Source organism: Protopterus annectens, chromosome 1.part0 (genome assembly GCF_019279795.1).
Source record: "Protopterus annectens isolate FY-2018-M chromosome 1.part0, PAN1.0, whole genome shotgun sequence".
Taxonomy (NCBI): domain Eukaryota; kingdom Metazoa; phylum Chordata; order Ceratodontiformes; family Protopteridae; genus Protopterus; species Protopterus annectens.
The window spans coordinates 374,310,918-374,327,427 of record NC_056725.1 but is presented as its reverse complement, the minus strand read 5'-3'; positions in this window follow the sequence as shown (position 1 = coordinate 374,327,427).

Genomic DNA, 16,510 nt, shown 5'->3' with positions numbered 1-16,510 from the left:
CTACATGGCACACCTCATCATAAAAGGGTTCTCATCCAGGAAAAAAGAGGTCATTGTTCCCCTCTACTCGACACTCATTAGACCCATTATGGAGTACAACGCCCCTTTTGGAATGTACCTTACAAGACATCTGCAGCAGCTGGAAAGGACACAGAAGTACCTCACAAAGAGGATTACTGGCCTCAAACATATGCCCTACACTGACCATCTCAAAAAACTCCAGCTTTTCTCTGTAGCATATAGCCTACTCTGAGGTGATTTCTGCCTAACATATAAAGCTATGTCAAACCCAGAGCTGTTGGACATGCTACACCTAAAGAAATCCCTATCCCTCCGAGTTACACAGTCTAGGGACCTAAACCTTGTCACCACAATAAACAGGACATGCTGGAGGGATAGATTCCTGTCCCAGAGACTTCCCATACTCTGGAACAGGCTACCCATCTATGTCAAGCAAAGTTCTTCATTAGCACTCTTCAAGAAAAACCTTGATGAGTGGATGGAAAATAGGAAATATACCCCTGGGATCACTTCTGTGTCTCTGCTCGACAGTGGCACAGGAAAATAACTTTCTTGGTTGGCATAAACCAGGTAACCTTGTTGGCTAGGCGTACGTAGGCCCTTGGGCCGATAGCCTAGTACCTACCTATGAACTTGTGAACATAAGTGCATCTCCTAGTTTCAGTTTTTCTGAAGCCATTTTCTCATAGTATGCTGATGTTTTTGATGGCAGGTTGGGCGTACTTCCAGTTGTGTATTTCATGAAGTTAGTCCCAGAGGTCACTCCAGTAGTCAGACTGGCAAGAAGAGTTTCAATAACTATGCAGGATAAAGTTAAGGCTCAGCTGGATAAAATGGTGCAGCAAGGTGTAATTTGTCCAGTTACAGAACCGACTGAATGGGTGTTGTCTATGGTAGCAGCTCACAAAAAAAGACTCAAACCAAATCAGAATATGTATTGAGCCAAGAGATTTGAACAAAGCATTGAAGAGACGATATCATCCAATGTGCACAGTCAAAGAGATTGCAGCCATAATACCGAATGACACTGTTTTTTCTGTTTTGGATGCAAAAAGTTCATTTTGGCAAGTGATGCTTGATAGCAAATTCTCATAGGTTAGTACTAGGCTACCTTGCCCTTTCAAGCCTAGCCAGTTACCCCATGTGAGAATCAAACCCTGCACCTTGTATCTGTAAGATAAACACCTTAACCATTAGGCCAGTCTCTCACCCTAACCACTTTTTGTACCCTGTTTGGCAGATACAGATTCCTAATGATGCCATTTAGAATAAATTCTGCAAATGAAGTCTTCCAACGTGCAATGGAGCAAATATTTTTGGGTTATCCTTGTGCAGTAATAGTAGATGATTTACTAGTTGGAGCAATGGTGAAGCAGAGCATGACAGAAATCTAAAGAGAGGTCTAGACAGAGCATGTGAAGTGAACTGAAAGCTCAGTCCTCTGAAGTGCAAATTCAAACTTTCAGAAGTTACATATGTAGGTCATTTGTTTGCCAGTACTGGCTTGTACCAGACCTGACCAAGCAAGCAGCTATTCTTGAGATGTCAGCACCAGATAATATTCAAGCTTTACAGCATTTCCTAGGTATGGTCAACTATTTAGGCAAGTTTATACCAGACTTCACTGAGTTGACAGCACCTTTAAGAGAGCTGATGTGCAAAGATTTTGCATAGTCATGGTTAGAACAGCACCAGAAGGCATTTGAAGACCTTAAGCAGAAAATTTCTGCCCCCACCTACATTAAAATGCTATGATGTAAATAAACCAGTTATTGTTTCCTGTGATGCTTTAAAATTTGGTCTTGGTGCAGTTGTACTTCAAGATGGCAGATCAGTAGCTTATGCATCTAGAACACTTATGCAAGAACTTTTGGCAATAGTATTTGCATGTTCAAAGTTTAATTTTTATATCTATGGCTGAGCTATTCAGATTGAAACTGATCACCAATCTCTAGTTTATATTCTAAAGAAGCCTATGCATTCAGCTCCAGTGAGATTACAAAGAATGATGCTCAAATTGCAAAAGTACAACTTCAAAATGGTCTATACAAAAGGCAAACTACAGTATCTGACTGATACCTTAGCCAAATTGCCTGAAATACAACAGAGCAGCTTGATGCAGAGAATTTTGACTTTGACATGATGGCAGTGTGCAATTTTTCTACCACTAGGCTTGATGAGTTAAGATATCACACAAAGACTGATCCAATTTTGCAAAAGCTCAATCACTACATTAATGTTGAATGGCCGTCAAAGCAATCTAGTGTACCACCTGAAGTGCAAACCTATTTTCCATAAAGAGATGGGATGTTGATGGAAAATGACATTAGTTTCAAAGGTCCTAAAATTGTTGTTCCTGCTTCTTTAGAAAAAGAATATATCCAGATTTTGCATTGTGGTCACCCAGGTTATGCATCCACTAGGAGAAGAGTGAGATAATTAGTATTTTGGTCTTAATTACTGAAAGACATTGATAAAGTACTTTCTTCTTGTTCAGTATGCAATAGCACTAGACCACATTTGTAAAGAGAACCATTTCACCTAAGTCAAGTTCCTGAACTACCTTGGTCAACAGTAGCTACTGATATCTTCAGGTGGAATAATCAACACTAGTTTGTATTGGTAGATTCTTATTCAAACTGGTTTAAGACCGACTTACTACCTAAATTAACATCCACTGCTATTATAAAGTTGAAATGTCATTTCTCAGTCCATGGTAGTCCACTCAAAGTTATTTCTGACAATGGTACTCAATTTACTAGTCAGTTATTTCAGAAATTTGAAAAAGAATGGGACTTTGTACATGTTATTAGTAGTCCAGAATATCCACAGTCAAATGGACTAGCTGAATGTGCAGTGCAGAGTGCAAAGCAATTACTTGAAAGGTTAAAGCGTGACAATACCAATGTCTTTTTGAATTTACTTAATCTCAGAAACATACCCCGTGACGATATTTTTGGCTCATCTGCTCAAAGACGTCTATCCAGGCAAACCAGAATGACGCTACCTATTAGTTCCAGTTTATTGAGTCCTAAAGCTAAGAACAACAGAACCATTAAGGCTCAACTATTCAAAAAGCATTCTTTCCAGAAGTCCAGTTATGATAAAGTGAGCAGATTTCTTTGTCCGTTGAGGGAAGGAGAGACAGTCAGAATACAAACAGTGAAAGGTTTTGACTGGATTGGCCAAGTTACAAGTATATGTGCCAAGCTGAGATCCTACCTTGTGGAATCTGCGGATGTGGAGTACAGGAAAAATGGCCGACATCTTTTTCCTGTACCAGAATCACCATCTCAGCATTGTTTTTGTGATACAGACTCTAGATGCCAGAGCGAACCAAATGTTGTTTCCATCCCAGAGTGTGTTTCAACCTCTGATTTCATTCCTGAAGATGTTTCAAATACTTCCAAGGTTGAACATTTTGTAGAGACAGCTCCAGTTGCTAAACCGAATTCCCAGTTTTGTGTCACACGATATGGTCGTGTATCCAGGCCCAGCGTGAAATATGCAGCAACATGAACTTAACTGTGTATCTATGTATCTAGTCTTGTATAAATGCATGACAAAGAACTATCTGTGATATCTGCATGCCAAATAGATTTATAATATTGCATGATCTATTTCTCAAAGAGGGAGGATGAAGATCAAAATGTATGTGCTCTGTCTTTAAGAAGCATCAAGCACTGAGCATGCACATAAAAATACCAGGCATGTGCCATTTTGAGAGTGCACCCAGAGAGTGAGCATGTATGACTGCAGTAGTTAGTTTTTATATAAGTTACTTAAGTTAAAGTCAGTAAACTTGTGATGTGCCTGTATAAAATAAAGCTGCTTGAACAGAACCCATGAAGACTCTTCTATTGTGTCCAAAGTAGGAGATTGACAACAAGGATATAGCAAAGTTATCATCATTTAAATAGCATGTTGTTTGTGTGTGTGTGTGGGGGGCTCTAGGCTGACACAAAAGGTAGTGAGTGCATGTGAGTAAGTAAGAGAAACAGGCAGACGTTTGGATAAAATATCTAATGGCCATTGAGAAAGAATGAGCTTTAAGCCTCACAACTGATCCATGTAACTGTTATGTGTATGTATCTGCATGGGCACTCCAGGTGAAATTGGTGTGTGAGTATCTGCAAGAACACAACCAAGTTCTGTGCTAGCTCTTAGTCCTGGTATGTTGGACAGGTGTGAGCCATGCATTGTAGAGGTGACAGTTTATCATCGTTATCCCTGACCCTGAGAACTGTCTCTGCCAGTGGTTGCACTGGTATGCCCATGCCCATGGTCATATGCAGTGCTACCTGAATATGACTAATGTCTGCTGGATGAGCTCTCCTCATGAGTGCACCCAGGACCATTACTCCATGGCTTGCCATGTCTTGATGTAGACACCTCAACCCCTAATGGATAAGTGGAAGTAGTGCCATTACAGGAGCGTGATCAGGCATGGCCATGTCAGCTAACATCAGATGATGTGGCTGACCTATGCCCACATGGATGTTGTCCCCCCTCTCAGCAGATGTTCCGTCACAGACACTGCCCATTCCAATGTGTCATTCATCCGATCCATTGAATCAGCAACATGGTGGAGGCAGTCATGCATGTCAGTCTGTGCCACATCTACAACCCAAAGCATTTCTTGGAGGCCCTATTGGAACATGCCTGTGCCTCCATGATTGCCATAAACATACGTCAAGTGGCATGAAAAAGACACACCTGGATCAGGTGGAGGATGGACAGCAGGCCTTCGCTGAGCAACTCTAACAACCCTCCTGCATGCACCCCACCCACACTTTGGCTACAGTCAGAGTCAACAGGTACTGAAGCCACAGTAACCACATTACCTTGATTGAGTGTCTCATTCTCCACCTGTCTAATATCTGAAGACTCACTGGAATGGTAGAGGTGACAGTTCTTCATGGTAGAGGTGACAGTTCATCATCGTCATCATCGTTTGCATAAGCCTACTGGCTGTGTCAGATGGAATTGGAAGAGATGGCTGAATATTAACTCAGTGTCAGATTCAACCTCTGCACCCTCTGACTGTGCCTCTGTTTGCCCACCATCATCATCAAAGTTTGCCGATAGTCTGACATGAGGTGGTTCCACTGTCAGGAACACCTGTGATATTACGTAACAAACACAGGAAGGAAATTAATAGCTACACTACCACAGTTCAGTATATGCTAACAAACTAACCCTGGTACCACTATCCCAGATGGCACAGCAATACACACACAGTCCTGGCACCCACCTCACACATACGGATAAATTAATATTTCTGTGAAATGTTCCTTAGTACTAAAAATGCTTGGCTTACCATATGCAGATGACAACACGCTTTCTAGGGAGGATAGTCCTGGAAGAAGTTAAGCAAAATGTATGGACACCATCATCACAATAACAATAACATAGTGGGAAAATTTTGGGGGCCTTTATATGTCCATTAACAATACATTTAACTGAAACTTGGATAACACATCCATCCCAAGCCCATGTATAATGAACCAGAATTTGTTGTTAACTATACCAATTTATAACTAGCTCCCCCTCACAAAAAAATTCTTAAACCATCTTAAGCATTGCTTTCAATATTTTACTATAAAAGAAATATTTAGAATTTGACTTAGGTAAGCCTACCTGGAAACTCCTCTTGGAACATACTCGTCTGCCCTGAAACAGCAACACCATCAATCATATGTTGTTGTACACTTTTCACTGAGCTCTCTGGATCCCTGACAGTGTAAACTAACGCTTCATTTGGTGTCGGTGGTGGTTCTGTAGCGGGTCACCCCCACCGGTAGCTAGAGGTTCACAGGCCACTGCAGCTGCTCTCCTATGGGCTGATGAAATCATGTTAGTGGCCCTATGATGCACTTGATTATATGTCCTGTGTGTCCCCCAACAGCACTGAGATTGTTCAATATCTGGTTCTAAATTTGCATTCTTCCAGACATATCCCCACATCCTCTCTCAATCAGAAATGCACCATGTTGTTGAAAAGCTTGGACAATCACATTGTTGTGAACCAAAAGTCCCAACAACCAGTCAGGTCACAATAACTTTAATGGCAGATGAATCTAATAGTGCGTTTTTATATTTTAAAATATATGTACAACATGGTTTGCTTGTATTATGATGTTTTTAGTAGTTTCATTTTGATTGGCTCACTTTGATTTATTGGGTTACTTAAACTAAGGTCTATGCTTGTTCCAATGACTCTGAAGAAGCCACATTGGTGGCGAAAGTGCTTAGTTATTAGATTGGATTAATCTACCATTAAAGTTATTGTGACCTGACCGGTTGTTGGGACTTTTTGTTCACTTCTTGTTTTTTTGCCCGTTGGGTTTTGCGTTTGATTGTGCTTTACAATCACATTGTTCTCTGAGTCACCAAAGGGGTAATTTGCATGGATTGGGATGCTTTGGTACCATAGTTCTAGGTGACATAAAACACAAAAGGATAATACACATAGATATCACATAAATAAAAGTCCTGTTTAGATATAACACATATTATTATTTTTCAATATTACCCACTGAAGAAACCAAAAACTTCAGTTATTCAAATGTATAAAAGGGTTATGTGGTTGCAACGTATCACAGTCACATACAACTAAGGTCTGATCCAAAATAAGGACTAACTATAGCAATGCAAACCTCTGTAAATACATTTTTTGGTTGTGGCAACACAGAAATGGAACTCGGCTCCCCCACTCCCAAAAACAACAAGCAAACAAAGCAATAAAACATCAGAGAATTGTTATGAGTGCTTTCAAACAAACTATCCCAAAAACATGTGTACACATTTACCACAGAACAGTATTTTTTATGCAATTGCCAGTCATCTCTACATGTAACCAGCACTCCCCTAGAGATGTCTATGGGCCATTCCAGAAGGCTAACACCCCTGTGTCATTGGCAATGCAGAACATTTACATTTCACTGAAATAACAATAGAAGAGTGTAAAGAGGAAAAAAACAGTTGTAACATTAGCATTTGTGATGACAGTTAATAAGGCTGTGTGCATCTGAGAAAGTAAAATGCCCTGACAAAATGTCTATGCCATCAGTAAACTTCTAAGAAGTGCATACAGATAAAATCTGCATTTGCTAATGTATATGTATATATATATATATATATATATATATATATATATATATATATATATATCTATATATATATATATATATATATATATATACACACATATATATATCTATATATATATTTTTTTTGTTTTCTTCCAAAGTGACGTGATGAAACCTAAGAAACACTACTCGCATAGATAAATCAAGATCTTTAGTTCAGGTACACTTATTTTGTAAGGTTATTAAATGAGTAGTTTTACTTTCTGATCAACATGGATTAGCACTTTTTATGATACTATCATTTCCTTTGACTTCTTGAAGACATGTTCATAGCTGTATGCCCATTTCCATTCAGATCCATCTTGTAGCATTTTGCATGCAACATTACTTTTAACAGAGCAGGGAGGTGAGATTTCAAGGTGCATTTATTCTTTATTGCACACTAACGCAGAACCTCCTTGTAACTGCATAGGAGCTCAGTTAAGGTAAGAACAAAGAAACTTTTATACACAAAGATGAATTCAGTAAAATAATAACAATGGTTTAGTGAGTTGTGCAAATACGTACTGTTAGATAAAAAGGAACACAAACATTGGTCAGGGATAGTCATATATATGTCCCTATAATTTCTCCCAGATATTAACAATACCTAGTAGGAATCAGTTCAGCAAAGCTGTTGCATCTTCTTAATGCACACCTGTAAGAATTAACTGTTATCTTATGCATACAGATTTTTCATACAGTCTAAAAACTCACTTTCTTCACATTTTTAAATCACCTGATAACTAAAATTACAATAAAGTATCAGTTTGCTATCTTATAGAAAGCAAGGTCATGCTTCAACATATGAGAAAAGAGATAAATGGAGAACTCAGAAAATACTATGTTTGGTTTGTTAAACTTAAGAAAGATATTCACAGATACTAGATAATTCAAAGATATTATGCAGGGCAAGAATGACAATTAAAAGTTTATATATTGATACACCCGGTTTAAGCCTTATTTCTAGCATACTGATGTTTATTAATCTATTTATGCATTTAAGATACAACAGAAAGTGCTACTCATGATGTATTTATGACTAAAAATTCAGAGCTACAGTTCCAGGCTCTATCTTGAATGAAAACTGTTTTATACCTTAAAAGATAAAGAGAGTCACATGCTACATTCATAATGGATAATTAGTTCTTTCTAGTTTTAGCCTGTTTGATATTTTCACCACCATAGTTCCTCCTGTTGATTAAGTGGATGTTCTTTGAACATTGACAGCAATCTTATTTTAAGCTTCTTATAGCCTAGGTTATTGTCCATGGTGATCTTAGGCACCAATGCATATATTGCAGTGAATTTTATTGAGTCTGACCTAATATTAAAGAAAACTGATTGTATATTCAGCACATACCTCTCAACTTCTTAGAGTAAGAAATCTGGACAAAGCCATAAATGATGGGGACAAAGGCCCAAAAATAGGAACAATTTTTAAATATTGCTGTTACAAACTTAGAAAGTTGATAACATAACAGAATTTGCATTAGCACAAATTTTCTGAAGGGTATGACACCTGAAACTCAAATGTCTGTCATTATTTTCTGACTTTAATTTTTAACAAGTTGCCAGTGATTTGCCAGAAAATCACAATTTTATTATAAATGGACCAAAAATATGAGGCAAAAATATGGACATTCTGTGAAAACCTGTACAGTTGAGAGGTATGACTAGCATTATTTGCAACATCTTCTTCTCTTTATAACTATAGCTTTGTTCAGCACACCATTGCTATCATAATAAACTGGATTGTAACAAAAAATATAATAATGAGTAATGTTAATGAATGCTTTCACTTAGACCTCTGCTCCAAAATCTCAATGAAAAAAACTGTTATAAAGGCTGGCTTCATCAACAGCTTCGCTGCCACTGACTTGCTCTGACATATGTACTGTTTGTGTCTTTTATACAAAGCTTAAGGTATTAATGTTCAGATGGTGTTATAATAAGCCTTTTATATACTACAGAAAAGCTCTCCAGATATTAGTTTCCCAAAACATACAGACCTAATTAAGATTTTATCAAATGTACCAGTTCTCTGTCACTTCCCTACTCGTCTACAATTAAACACACACATATTTACTGCATATTATCTTTTCTGCATCTATTACAAATACTTAATATTTTTAAATGCCCAATATTCAGGAACTGCTTGCACTCATTATTATATTTTTGTATGACAAATGATACCTTAAATATTTCATCTGAAAAGCTAAAAGGAATATAACTCTGGTAGAAGATATAACAAAATGCTGATCTCTGGCTGATGTGTCTATAGAGACTTAAACCTCCACCTGGAGGAATAAAAAACAACTTAGTTTTGAAAAACATTAAAATACTAAAAAGAAGGTATAACTACAAAGAAGGTTACTATTACAGGTGCACTTTAAAATGACACTTGTGTAAGGCAGTGCAACTTTGGAAAAACAGTGTGATTACATATACTCTGTTTTACTCTACAGCACTCCTGCATGCTCAGAAGTGGTCTTGCAAGAAAACACTATCCATCTCTTCAGGCAGTATGAGACATTTAAATACCATCACATTCACTATGATCTTTAAGTGGGCATGTTTTCTACCAGGGAAGAATTCAACACCATGGATGCATCAGTTAGTGACTAAGAGAAAGTATTTGCAAAAACAAATTTGCAAAATAATTACATTTTATATAAGCAAACTCAAACAATGTGCACCTTCTGTAGAGGACCCCCGTATTTTGAACTTTTCAGGACACTTTACCTCCTTTTGGCAAACTAGAGCTCATATAACAGCAAAGATTAGTCAAGGTAGAGTCTCACAATGTGTATTAATTACACACACACACACACACACACACACACACACACACACACACACACACACACACACACACACACACACACACACACACACACACATATATTTGTAGGTAGAAATCATAAATATGAAAGAATAATAATGTTTACTGGGTGTCAAAATAAGAGAATCTCACATGCTTTACAGAAACTTGCTAAGCAGAAAATTAAGTTCAGCAACAAAATTGTTCATTCAGGGACAAACTATATAGTGTTCAGGAAACCATTTTCGGTGGTCAAGGAAATCAGAGAATTATTAATTTTCTTGTCATTTAAGGGAATTAAAAACATATTTTTCAGAGAATGCCTGCAGGGAGGCTTCCAGTTTAGACATAAATTCTAAACTAGATCGGGTTAAATGTGCAGACTTGAAATGGTGCAACTACATTTCCCACCCAGGTTTATCTCAAAGTTCTCATATTCTTTGTAAAGATCGGATACATGTAACCAAAGCAGAATGTTGTGAAAAATATAAACAACACCAACCACGATTTTCAGTGTGTTCATTCCAAAGTCTGGCAGTTGGTGCAGGGGGTAATGCTGTGAGTTGGAGTTCAGTGTACAGGGTTTGATTCCCTCAGCCTTTGTCTGCCTACAGTCTGACCTTGAGCAAGTCAGTTAACCAGATATTACACCCAGACCACCCCTGAAAAGGGACTGTGTGTCTACTGAGCTTACTTGGTTAGCAAATAAGTATTATTATATTATGGGGGATGAGTTTGGTATAATGGATAAGGTATTCAGCTAATGTTTACAAGGTACAGGGCTTCATTCTGACCTTTGGATATTGGATAGGCTTAAAAATGGCCATTTAGGACAGTTAGCCTGGTATTCACCTGTAAACCATGAGCCTATGAAGAGTAAATTTGACGTAGATCATGATGTGATTGCCTTGACTACAATTATCTAATAACCTTACTAAAGGGTTTTCCTTCTAGAGGACCTCTTACTCTCTCTTATTGTTGATATAACCACAATAACAGATACATGTTCAGCTCCATGACATACACTGAGGGATCACCACCTGTGACTTAGGTTACCAAAGTTCAATTAGCAGCCCTAGCATGAGAGGGGCCAGCAAGGGGAGGGAGTAGAATGAAGGAACTAAGTCCACTAGGAGGAGGACTGTGGGATACTTTTCAGGGAGGGGTGAAGCTGCCATCCTGCTGGTGTTATCAGAGAGCATGACTGAGTACTTGCCAGGTCAAGAAAGGGTGAGACTTCAGCAGAGACAACATGCTTCCATGTAGGCAGAACTTGATCTTCTCACCGAAGTTTATTGTAAATAGTAATTATTTGTTTTATGTATAATGTATTTATTGATATTTGTTATCTGGGTAGTGTGCACTGATCTCACTGGATCATTTGCAGGCAATACCTGGGTGAATAGGATCACATAAGAAATGAGCAAAACATATTTACACATAAAGAGAAATGCTATAAAACATGTACATATTTACCAATGCAAAACTCTGCTACAACATTTAGTTCAAGAAGCAATTTACAAGGTTAAAATATGAATGAAAAAATGGAATTGTACTTATCAGAGCTTTCTGGATAAGATGTAGCCATGACTGAGACGGATTATGCTACAGGGTAGCAGCATATCATTATAGAGAGGTATGAAGACATTAGAAGAGGTGAGTGTGAGTAGTTGCAGGAAAGGACACCAAGGGATGAAAATGGAGAAATGGAGAGAAGGGCATGTAGAGGGGAGAGTAGTAGAAAGGAGAAGTTTGAGATAAAGATGGGATGCATTTAAGTAAAACAGGCAAGATATTTTAAGACAGGATACTCTGAGAATTACAAACAACATCAAGCAAAATTTTCAACATGTTTATTCAAACATAAATCAGGCTTAGATCATGATGTGATGGTCTTAACTACAAACATCTGTAGCCTTAGTAAATGTTTTTTCTTCTGAAGGACCTCTTAGTCTCTTATGTTGCTAAAATAGTTATAACAACAGAGACATGTGAGTTTCATGGCATAGACGAAAGGAGGTTGGGCCCTAAGATAGGCATATCACCACAGAGGTAGGTACATTTGACTCTCTGGTTGAAAGCTCTGAGTGAACCTGGAACCAGCATGGAAGGCTAGGGTCTAAAATCTGTTCAGTCTGCAGGATGACATTTTCTACCTAGTTCATCTGACCCTCAGGGTGAATGGAGGGGAGAGCTGATGGTCAGCAGAAAGAGAAAAAAAAATCACTGAGATATAGCTGAAAAATGAGGATTTGTCCCTTCTATTTAAAAATGATAAAGACTTTCATTGCCATAGGTGTGGAACCACAGTTGCTAGGGAAGTTGTAATGATGTTGGTAAAAGAACAGACTAAAATGAAAGCCTCACTCATTTTATTATGTGGATAGCATAACTGTTAGTGCATATGTGACTCTAAAGCTTGGTAGTACATTAAAACTCATTAAACTGAGTGCTCCTCCAGGCGTTTCTGCAGTTACCTCCTACTGACACCTGTAGGTGTCAAGTATTACTAGTTCATATTTGCATTAATTATTCCAAAACTATGCTACATCTAAGATATCAGAAGATTTCATCTTAAAGCATAGATGATGGCAAACAGAACTGTATTGATATTTGATCTCTGTCTAATGCAGCTAAAGAGATATTGAATATGATTTGTATACTGTTTATTTGTATTGTAATAATTTTCATATTTCTCTAAACATCTCAACATTCAGGTAACACAGACAGAACTGCATAGCCTCATGTGAAAGCTCATAGCTGTATAAAGAAAATCCTGCTGGCAGTAAGTGTTTTGCTTGAATGATTACTGAGAAATCATAAGCTGTTTATACAACATACAAAATTACTATTCACCGCCTTTATTTTGGCTTATAAAATCCATTTTTAAACACTGAAGTGAATGTATACCACTAATGTAAAGATGAATTTATCCTGAATAGTTTGCCATTTGCAGTTTTCTAGTAACACTTATGGTTCCAGAGATATGAATATGTATTTGAACTATTTTTTCGAAACGCTCAAGCCACACCCACCGGGAGTTAAAAGTACACACTCAGAAGAGCTGTGTTGGAGAGAATGATTTAATAGAACCCTTTGTCTAGAAAACAAGACTTAGAAGAGATTATAAATTTTATCTGTCCTTTAAAACATGCAGAATGGAATTATAACTGGAGATTTATATCTCTCAGGAACAAAATGGGGTACAATCAATACAACAAGCGGCATGGAGAACATTGCTTAGTGCTTTTTGCTGGAAAATTACTTGAGGCAAATTGTCAGTGAACCGAGCAGCAACATTCAAGGTAAACTGTGGATTTCATAAAGAGAGCAGTCATTATCTTCTACCTCCATTGTCAGGCAGTGACCATTCAGTCATTTTGTCATCTTAAGCCTTATCTGCACTTGCAAACACTGATTCTAATCTGTCATCTAGGTATCTACAAACTATATCAAAGCAAAACAACATCTGAAAAGTACCCGATGGAAGGTACCTTTTAAAGACAATCATAAATGGAAAATGGAACATTCTGAGGATAGGAAAGACTCACTTCAAGTGAACTGGAGACATACGTAGGCATACTAAGAAAAGTCTGATTAGTGTAAGAAAAAGCTAATTAAAAAATGAAGATTAAGCAAGAATAGGTATACAAAGACTAAAATAAGTACCTTGTATAAAAGGGAAAAATGAGTGTAAAAAGAGATCAAAAAACTGTGAGGAACATTTAATTAACAACATGAAGGACAATGAAAACAATGTCTTTATCACTAAGCCTCAGCCTTTGGGTCATTACTTTACTCAATAGAAATGTGACAACCAAGCAGAGAGCAGGTTGTTTACTAAGCAATTCATACAACCCTAGGGATCAAAATGATCAAACTTATGTAAAGTCCATCAACTGAATAAGAAGGGTAAGTTAAGGATAACAGAAAACGACATAAAAATAGTTTGGAGAAAAGTGTATTATGTCAACACATCTGAAATGCATAGAATCACAAACAGAGATTTGAAACAGCTGAAAGAAGTTCTGATTATTGGAAATTTGCTGTCATTGAGCCAGTATATACAAAGGCAAGGACCCACAACAGAGCATTAATAGCCACAAACTAATCAGTTTATTACCAAACACTGAGAATGCCGTAGAGACGCTAGTTGTAAATAAACTGGTTTGTTGAGCATTCATCAACATGCATGCACAAAAGACAGATCCATTACTACTTGCAACCATCTCTTATACAACAAAGTGATAATGGAAACTGAAATAAACATTTAGACAGGCGGAGTATTTACAGATCTACCTGTGCTACTTTTGATCGAATCAGTCATAATTTAATGATCAGCAAACTTATCAAAGTAGGTGTAGTGAGACCAGTTGGATAGCAAAATGATTACAGAAGTAGAAATAGGAACTAGAGTATATAACTCAAGTCTGTGAAACATCTTGAGATACGGTAGCAGGGTGCTGTACAAAAATACATTTTGGACTTTTATACATCATTGTTTGATCTGACATATTTTACAGTTTGTATGCATAAGGTCTGCAGATGGGTAAATATGTAACTAGCAAGGAAGACCATTTGAAATTCAAGTGCTACCTAGACATTTTGTGGGCTTGGGCAGAGATAAACAACATGAAATGCAATGCAGCTAAGAAAATGTGTATTAATTTTGTATGTTTACATTTACAGAACTGTTATAAACTAGGAAGACATGAGCTAGAACAGGTATCAGTATTTAAGGTCTAGGAATACAGATGGATCATAAGCTCATCTTCAAAAATCACATTTTATATTGAAAGTGCAATACAATCATTGGTTGTCCAGAAACATTTAACAGGTTTAGGGATGTTGAAGTGATTAAAACCACACATATAAGGTTAATCAGACCCCAAATCAAGTATAGGTACTATTAATAATTTGCATAGACCAAGATACAGATGAAAAAATTAGACAGAATACAAAGGAAGTTTACAAATATGAAAACTTAGTTCAAGCTGCTACCAAATGAAAAATTTCCAATCTATATGTATATATATATATATATATATATATATATATATATGTGTGTGTGTGTGTATATATATATATATATATATATATATATATATATATATCTATACAAGGCCACACAGGGTCATTTGTTGTTGGAATGCCTAGGCATAAAAAGAAGAGGAAACACTCAGAATATCAGGCTGTGAAGATCATTTAAGAAAAATAATAGAATGGCAGACTGCTTTTTACAGTATGCAAGCAGGCTGGGATAACAGATAGATGGACAGCACATCACACTCCTAGCAAGCTTCAAGATTGGTATAGAGAATTTATTTGTGTCTGTTTGTCATACTGTCTGATAGGCTTACAGTGTGTTGAGCACAAGCCTGAACATGTATTGTATTTTACTGTATTGTAGAATATATTTCAATTAATCTTAAAACGCATCTCTCTCTCTCTTTCTCTCTCCCCAGTTCTCCCTCTTCGTAAAAAGTTAGCATTTCTTAGTATAATGTGTTATTCCTGAAATAATCTCTCTACCTTTAATCCAAATGATTGTTTTAGGATTATTTTTATTAGATAATACTAGAGATCTAGACAACATACTTTTTATTGTTGTAATGACCTTTCTTACAAAATCTCAAATACATTTCTTAACTGATTGCTCATTGTCTACATGAATATGCTTTTTATTTTTAATTTTATTTTAGCCTACATCTTTAACTTACTGGTTACATCAACATACTCTTTTTAACCCTTGCCCCGGGATTCATGAACCTTGCGCCAGGCGCATGCATGGCGTAGGTGCCACAACGCCAGACATGGCCACCGAGCGATTCAGGTACGATCCAAAGCCACGTGCATCAGCGGCATACGCCGGATTTGCGCCGCCTCCGGCGTAGGTATGTTAAATACCCCATGTGCGGTCTTGCACCATGCAAATGAAGGCAAGTAGCGATTCAGGAAGTGGCGCAGGCGTAGCATAACACAACGGCAATGTAAACCAAAAAAAAGGTTTACACATATCCAAACATGACATAGGAGTAACGGAAGGCTGCCAACGTCAGGTGTCATAGTGGTGCAACATGGTAATGTGGAAAGAAACCGAGAATGTCAAAAGAAAACATGCAGAAAATGTAAATAATGACATAAATGTTATGTACGGAAAAACCACAGCAGAGTCCCAGGACATGTCCACGGAAGGTGAGGAACACTGAAGTAATATGACAATGCCATAAAAGAGCAGTATAAGACACATCAGCATCACAGCCACAATACACCATAGTATGAATGGAAAGCCACAACCACAGCGCAAGGGTTGTCAAGGAGTGGCGGCGGTGTCTGGCGCCGTAACCATGTATTAGTAGTCAATGCCATGCAAATGAGGCAGATAATACTGAATCGCAAAACACCCGCCGGTGTAAGGCTGCACCAAACAGCGCAGCGGTAATACACCGAAGAGTGGCCTACAGGGAATAGCTGTCAATCGCAGAGGGGTGTGACACTGTAGGGCCCTCAACAACCATGGATACAGGAAGGTGAC